The sequence below is a fragment of the Hibiscus syriacus genome, unplaced genomic scaffold (assembly GCF_006381635.1).
Source record: "Hibiscus syriacus cultivar Baekdansim isolate YM2019G1 unplaced genomic scaffold, ASM638163v2 tig00111402_pilon, whole genome shotgun sequence".
Taxonomy (NCBI): domain Eukaryota; kingdom Viridiplantae; phylum Streptophyta; class Magnoliopsida; order Malvales; family Malvaceae; genus Hibiscus; species Hibiscus syriacus.
The window spans coordinates 3,153,710-3,161,907 of record NW_024063082.1 but is presented as its reverse complement, the minus strand read 5'-3'; the positions used below and the strand labels follow the sequence as shown (position 1 = coordinate 3,161,907).

The following is an 8,198-nucleotide window of genomic DNA, read 5'->3' as shown; positions in this document are numbered from 1 at the left end:
TTTATATACTTATACTTATTTATATATATATATACACTTTATATACTTATAATATATGAATAATTAGAATGCACATTATATATACATGCATCATATTATCATAACATTCATCATACATATTATATATATTATAATTGTTTCAATTTTTTCCTCAACTTTAGAAATGAAGGCAATTCAATCCATTTTACAACTTTTCCTCACATTTTACAATTATTTTGATTTGATCCTTTTATGTTGTTTAATTTATTTAATTTTAAATTTTAATTTGTAATTTTATATTTGTTTAATTTAGTCCTTAAAATTATATTTGTATCTAAAATTAACCCTTATTTATATTTTTGTAATTTACTTCAAACCCTTCGAATCACATAATAAATTTTATTTTAAATTCTATAAACTTTTGTTCACAAATTTTTAAATGTATGCAATTTAGTCCATTTTTATATTAATTTAAACTTCACATTTATAATTATTTCGATTTGATCCCTTATCCATGTGTGTTGTTTAATTTATTTAAAATTTTGTAATTTCATGTTTGTTCAATTTAGTACTTCAAATTATATTTTTATCAAAATTGACCCATAATTATTTATATTTTTTGTAATTTATTCTAAATTATATATAATTACAAATTACAATTCGACATTCTCACATTCATGAAACATTGAAAGTCAAAAAATAATTAACTCATAAATGACCGACCTGAAGTAAATCCGTATCCGGTAAGATCCGACATGAATTTTGTCTGTCAATGATGTGACCTGATCTAAAAGAGATCTGATTGATATTCATCTGAATCTGAATTAACCTGGTATTTAACTGCTTCGGACCTAAACCGTTTTGGCCTGAACTAACATTGATCCGAACTGAAATTAACCCGACCTGAACCCAAACTGAATATGATGTCAAAACAACCTGAAAATAACTCGAATTGATTTGACCTAAACCCGACCTAATCTGAGTCGAACCATTAAATTGACTAACTCAGCCTGTATCTGATTTTACATAACTTGACATAATCGATTAAAACCTAAACGTTTACCTGATTTTACAACCCTAAAAACCGTCACCTAATCATGATCATTATTTGATATGCATCCTGGTTTTTAGGTTTTTTCCCTAGTTTTTTTATTTATTTAAAAAAGCACTAAAAGTCATAATTAAAAAAAATAAAATCTTTAAGTTTTTCCCTCTTCTCGATATCTGTTATTATCTAATGTAACCGCAGCAATGAACAACTCATGAGTCTATTCGCTTGACTCATTGTAAGTTTATCGTGCATCATACGTTGATAGAATAATGGTGCAACAAATCGAAACAAGTCAAATAATTAAGATATTATTAGTTAGATTTGGATTAAAATATATATATGTAAAAATATGGTATATGAAATATTAGAATTAGAGTAAATTATATTAAATAACACTATATTTTAGACGATGTATTGTTTATACTAGTGAACTTTCAATTTATCCAATTATAATATTAAATTTTAGTTTTAACTTTAATTATATCATTGGACAGTTGAAATTCAAATGGTGTGATGACATAGACAAAACGATATTGTTTTAGTGCAAGTATTGATGCAAAAAAGATATCGTTTTGATACATGTATTGATGCAAAAAACGATATTGTTTTTGGTGCGAGTATTGATGTAAAAAAAAAACGATAACGTTTTGGGTACTAAACTTTAGGGGTGTCTCGATTTTGTTACTAAACTTTTAAACATATCTATTTTTAGGACTGTACTTTTTTGGTCACTTCTGTAAGCCAATCACCGGTTGTCTTTCACGACAAGATCGATAATAAAATGTTCGCATTTCACTCATCTTCTTTTTCTAGAATTGGTTTTGTACGAAATCCAATTAAAATCAACGAAATTAAATAATTTTTTATATCATTTTTAGGACTTTCTTAGATTTAAGATGTTTGTTCGAAAATCTGAACTATGAGAAGTACTATTACGAGAAGACGAACAACATATCTCAAAACTAGCCTAATCAAATGTTCATCTAAAGAGATCAAAGTATTAGCACATCAAACTTTTAAATTGATTTTCGTCAATTTTTACGAAAATCATTCCTAAGAGAAGATAGAGATATTAAATGCAAGCATTTTGGTATAAATCTTGCTGTAAAAGACGATCAATGATAGGTAATGATTGACCAATTAAAAAATCAGTAGCAAAATCGATACATCCTTAAAGTTCAATGCCAAAAATGACATTGTTTTAGACATCAATACTCGTTGCTAAAATGACATTGTTTTGTCTCTGTCATCACAATAACATAAAAATATATCTACCTAAATCATTATTATTTCCACATAAAACATTAATACAATAAATAAAACAGTAAACTTGCAAAGCTTTCATCTTTCAACAACCTTGTTTCTTTCTCGCTCAGGTAGGTACCTAACAATACCTTTCTCCTCACTTTCATGTGACGGATGCTTAAAAATTACACTGCAAATATGATAAATAATATGTTTGAGTATGTATGTGTTTTTCTTCTTTTTCTTTTTGGTATGTATGTATTATTATCTGGGCTTCTTTTTTTTTTTTGCAAAGTTTTCATCTTTTTTGGGATCATTGCAACTCTCTTGCTGGTTATATATTTGATAGTAAGAAATGCGTAGATTATCTGGTTGTTAACAATTCTGGGTTTTCTTGTTTGTGAGCATATATATAATCAAAAGACTATTGAACTTAAGATGTCGACGACCGGAAATTCAACCAATATATTCTGGCAAGAATGACCGTTTGGGAAGCTTGAAAGGCAGAAACTCCTTTACCAGAAGAGTTGTGTTGTATGGATCACAGGTCTCAGTGGATCAGGTTTATATCAAATGGACTTCCCTATGTGCTCTAGTTTTTCCCCAGAAAATTAAAACATTTTAGCAACTCGACTTGATTTGCTTCGACTAAGATTCGAATTTGAAAAATTACTCTGATTTGGACTATCATGTTCAGGTAAAAGTACACTTGCATGTTCATTAAGTAGGGAACTGTATACAAGGGGGAAACTAGCTTACGTACTCGACGAGACAACCTTCGGCATGGATTAAACACGGATCTCGGTTTCAAGGCAGAAAATCAAACGGAAAATATACGCAGGGTCGGTAAGTATGCTATTGAGAATTACAAGTTTCCTAGAGTTAATTGCTTGGCAACCAAGAAATGCACTATTAAACACTATACCATTACTTAATGAACATAGTTCTTTGATGCATCTTGTTGGAGTTGTTTCTAATGTTTTCTGCACTCTCATTTAGGTGAAGTTGCAAAGCTATTTGCAGATGCTGGCTTAATTTGCATTGCTAGTCTAATATCTCCATATGGGAAAGATCGAGACGCATGCGGCGCAATGTTACCGGATGTGAACTTTATAGAGGCAAAACCCCTTTTGCTTGGTTCTCATCTTGATTCTTTTAATACATTTTTACTTAAATCAAAATGATTTTTTCCTTGTACATCTCCAGGTTTTCATGAACATGCCTCTGACCTTGTGTGAAGAAAGAGATCCCAAAGGTCTTTACAAGCTCGCATGCGCCGGAAAGATGAAAGGTTCTGTGGATTGCCTTCGGATATTCGTTAACCAAGAAATTGCTTCCTTGTTTCCCTGCTCCTCTACCACCAACAACATATACTCGTATATTTTACTTTTAGATTAGGCCAATAAGGCAATGGCCTCATCTTTAAGGACCATGACAAAGAATTATGTTGTTTATTATAGGTTTTACAGGCATAGATGATCCTTATGGACCGCCCTTGAGCTGTGAGTTATGTTTATAGATGACCATGTAACCTGCTAATAATGACATTGAGCTTATAGTTTGGCTATCATTCTAAACTGTCATTTCCAGATTGAAATAAACCAGAAAGATGGAGTTTGTCCGACGCCGGGAGCTATGGCAGGGGAAGTAGTTTCGTTCTTGGAGGAGAAAGGATATCTCCAAGATCAGTAACGAACACTCGATCGACATGTCCCCAAAGGCAGTCCACTTCCAAAACGTTGCTTTTGGGGTTCAGCTTGCTTGCCGCATGCAAATAGTTTGAAATGAAGATCCTATTATCCAAGTAGTTTGTTATGTTCGAGCTGCCAGAGTATAGAGTTAGTAACTGCTATGAACGTTTTTAAAATGTTACTTCATTTGCCCCAAAGCATTGTTACTGCTAATTACATTATCTAATATTTATCAATGAAGATTGAAAATTGTTTCGTCCAAGTAGTTATTTTTAAGTTGTGAGGGCTTAGAGTTGATGGTTTTTTGACTTGGATTCGAATTTGAATATTATATATATATATATATATATATTCGACATCGATATATTTATCTTTTTACTAAGAAAAAGTATTTCGTAGATCCTTTCTACTATGTCATCTATAATCTCTATTAATTAAAGAAAATCATATCATCTATTTTTTATATCATTTATACATTAATATATATTTATCTGTTTATTAACGTTGAATACGCGAATGAGTACTGAACACGGTTGACAAATAGAAAGTAGGAGCAAGACGACTTGAAAAGTTCAAAAAATAAACAGAGAATAGCAAACTTAATATCTTATTAACATCACACAGCAATCTTAAATGCACTTTTGACCATTTGAATATATTTGATGCTAGACACTTAAAAAATAATTAATTACATCAACTCTTAAATAAATGTATTAATCCTTAATATAAAAACCCTTTTTTACTATTTTACCCTTTAAAATAAAAGACGGACAAAAAACACGAGTACCGATTTCCATTTTCAAGAAGCTGCAATGGACCATGCTCCAAATGCGAACCTTGAGATTTCGACCCGATCATCCATCTTGAACTTCTGGCTAACATGGTGATAAGAGGTCCCGAGTGAATGAATATGTATTATCAGTCGACAAAAACCTCAGCCCGATTTTGGTTTCGTCTGCGAAAACGATGCTCTTGTCGAGAACGGAAAAATGACCTCTTAGATATTGTGAAAGAACCCTTTGTCGTACACATTTCTCCTTGCAACAACTTCAGTCTCCTGTAGAAGGAACCTTCCGAAGAAGGATTTACATTTTCTCTCTTGAGGCTTTCCTTCCGTAATCATCCCAGTGGCGTTCACACCGAATGCTGCTTGTGCTTCATTCAGTTTCTTCCGCCAGCTTACGTAGTCTTGCCACTTGAAGGTCTGCAATTTCAAACACGTTATAGGAGACCAGTGTTTCCGAGTTTGTATTTGGATTAAGGTAACAAACCACTGATTGAACAAAGTCTATACAGATCTCTCCTCGTTTGTTGTCGTGTTTGTGAGACAAAGATTTGCATGATATGCAAAGAAACCCGCTAATAGGAGAGAAACTATAGCCAAGAACACCATAAGAAGTATTTGGGTGTTATGTGGGTCTACTAGCCACTGCGAAAACCGAATTACAATTACTTAAACATTAACAGTCTACTGTAAGATCCGATACAGAAAAGATTTCAAAAAAATAAAAAAAGACACTATAGGAAGTTAAAGTCACAACAAGCAATTACCCTAACAAAAAATTTCAGATAATATCATACATATGACACTCACCTGTGCGATCTACGGAGCTAAACTGCGAACAGAATTATCTACACCATAATAAACTGGGAGAAAAGAAAAGGAAAAAAAAAGCAAATGGCATCAAATGTTTAGTTCGTTGATTTTTAAGAAACTAAAAAATATGGTCCAAATCGATTTAGTTACCAATTAGAATATGCACAATTTGCAATTCTTCCACTTGTCCAGCAAGAATCAATCCGATAGCAATCGCCCCATACACAAAAAGAAGGAAATGCCTGAAAAAAATGCTAAATATGAATTTTGAACAATAAAATGGAAAACCAACTTATGTCGTAACTCATATACTGAGACAAGTTGTGTGCGGGAAAGCAAGGAACAAAAGGATGAACTGTGTTCTCAATCTCAAACAAGTCTGCAAATGAACAGGTGCTTTATATTAAAGGATGAAAAGAAGGCACTTCCTGATTACTAGATTTAGATAATTACTTGAATCAAAATTAATGCAATATGTTAAGCTAAAAACTACCATACATTAATGGAAATGGGATATTTCAAAGCTCCATTCATAGTTAATGACAAAACCTTGACCATGACCCAACTAATTGACAGAAAAGGCTGTTGGAGTTGGATTGTTTCCACTGAGCTATGCTACTTGGACTCGTGTGTATGTGTGTGTGACATAATTATATTCAAGCTTCACCAAGTATTTCCATAATCATGCTGTTGGAGGGTCCTAACACCGGACATGAATAGTTCAGGAAAAATGAAGAGTCAAAGCAACATAGCCACCAAGTAAAAGAGGCTGCTCATGTTCTTTAAGTGAACATCACCAACGTAAGTATCTATCGAATTGAAGGGTGAACAAAATGTAAAAGGGAAATCAAGCGAATCAAATTAAACATATAGATCGCTAGCTTCAGATAAATAGTGTAGAGCTCACCATATAAGAAAATCCATGAAGTATCGGGTATTCCTCTCCCCAATACAGTTATTCTGTAATAAGTGACACCATCTTGAGTAGACATCGAATGATATTAGGATTGTTAACATCTTGTGCATAGAACAACTTGCAAAACAAAATAAAATAACTAAGGAAAAAATCGAGATGTCGGTCAAACCATCCATCCACAGTGATGATCAAAGCGGGCAACGCATCGCTTGCATAAGCTGTAGTGCTTCGATCTAGCAGGTCTGGAACGATAGCAACATCTCATCACATCTTATGCAAACAAAAATGGCCAACAATACATATGAAACCATAGCAATGAACCTACTTTGGAATTTTACAAATGGGGCATTCTTTCTTGGTAAATATCAGATTGTCGTAAGGATAAGCAGAGAGATATTGCGAAACATTCTCAGTCTTCACAGTTCCCGGATCAGAAAAGCTAGTCAATAGAAAGAGAAAAACGCCAATAGCAACCACCAAAAAACTTGCGTACCTACAAAAAGTAAAAAATCTAAGGGAAAAAGGGAAGAGAGTCACTTTAAGGAAATCAGGTTACAGCAGAGAACTCACTTCTTCGCAAATACCTATGCACTTCACTTAGATAGTGCCCCGGAATATAGCTAAAAGACGTCTTCACTACAATGTAATAAGTCATTCCAATTATGGCCAAGTATATAATCAGTCATAGAGAGAGAATCAAAAAAACGGTTGACCAAAATATGAAAAATCACCCCTTTTGTACAAAACAACCCTTTATAAGATCATCTTTTTCCAAACTTCGGTTTTAATGTCGGATGCTTGCATCAGAAAGCAATTTGTTTCTATAGCATTGCAAAAGTTTTGACATTGAATTGGAATTACATAGGGCTGGGACTGAACCGACATCTATTCGGTTCATCCTCATATTAATGTATACGGAATGAATCTTACAGTTCAATGTTTTAGAAGCAAAAATAAGTGAAACCAGACACCATTACCTATGCTATACTGATTTCTAATGTTCCCAACGTAAAATAACTTTCAGGCATCCTAATTCTGATTCTACAATAAAATGCAAAAAAAAAATCATTGAAACTCGATCATTAACATGCTACGAAACAAGAACAAAAAATCGTATTCCTGGGGTTTCCAATTGAATCATTTCAAATGGATGTAGAATTACCTGTAAGATGGGATTAGCACTATCACAGCAATAATACTCAACAGAGAGGACCAAATTTGCTCCTCTATCTCCAAAAACAGTCCCAACAAACTTCCTGAAACAAATTAAAACAGCCAAGAATCATCTACACAAAACCAAGTTATAAATAAGAACCCATGAAAGAAATGTGAAAAAATGGAAGTTACAAGAAGTGTCGAGGAAACGATGGATGGAGCTGATGGGTGTCCCTTGGAAGATAGGCCACTGCCCACAGAGGAAGGAAACAACTATCGTGAGAGTGATTATTCCATGGCATATCAAAAACCAATGCAAAGACATCTTTGTGAAAAAGGGAAGCTTTTTCTGGGTATTTGATACAAGGGGAAACAGAGGAGATTTTGAGAGAGAATCTGGAAAACCTGGTTAGATTTTCATGGGGTGGCTTGGTTTGTTTTGTTTAGCGGTAGTTTCTAATTTCGGGATGTTTGCTGTAACTGTTTTGTGAGGCTTAGACGTTCGGTGACCAAAATACAAGTACTCTAAAAGATTGGTGACTATTTTTATAGTTTAACCTTAGA

The 8,198-nt window shown here is 33.2% G+C and overlaps 2 pseudogenes; one reads left to right on the top strand and one right to left on the bottom strand.

Annotated features, from left to right (window-relative positions):
• Positions 1 to 2,701: 2,701 nt before the first annotated feature.
• Positions 2,702 to 3,967, top strand: LOC120162147 (annotated as a pseudogene).
• A 738-nt stretch (positions 3,968 to 4,705) lies between these two features.
• Positions 4,706 to 8,059, bottom strand: LOC120162143 (annotated as a pseudogene).
• Between the last annotated feature and the right edge of the window lie 139 nt (positions 8,060 to 8,198).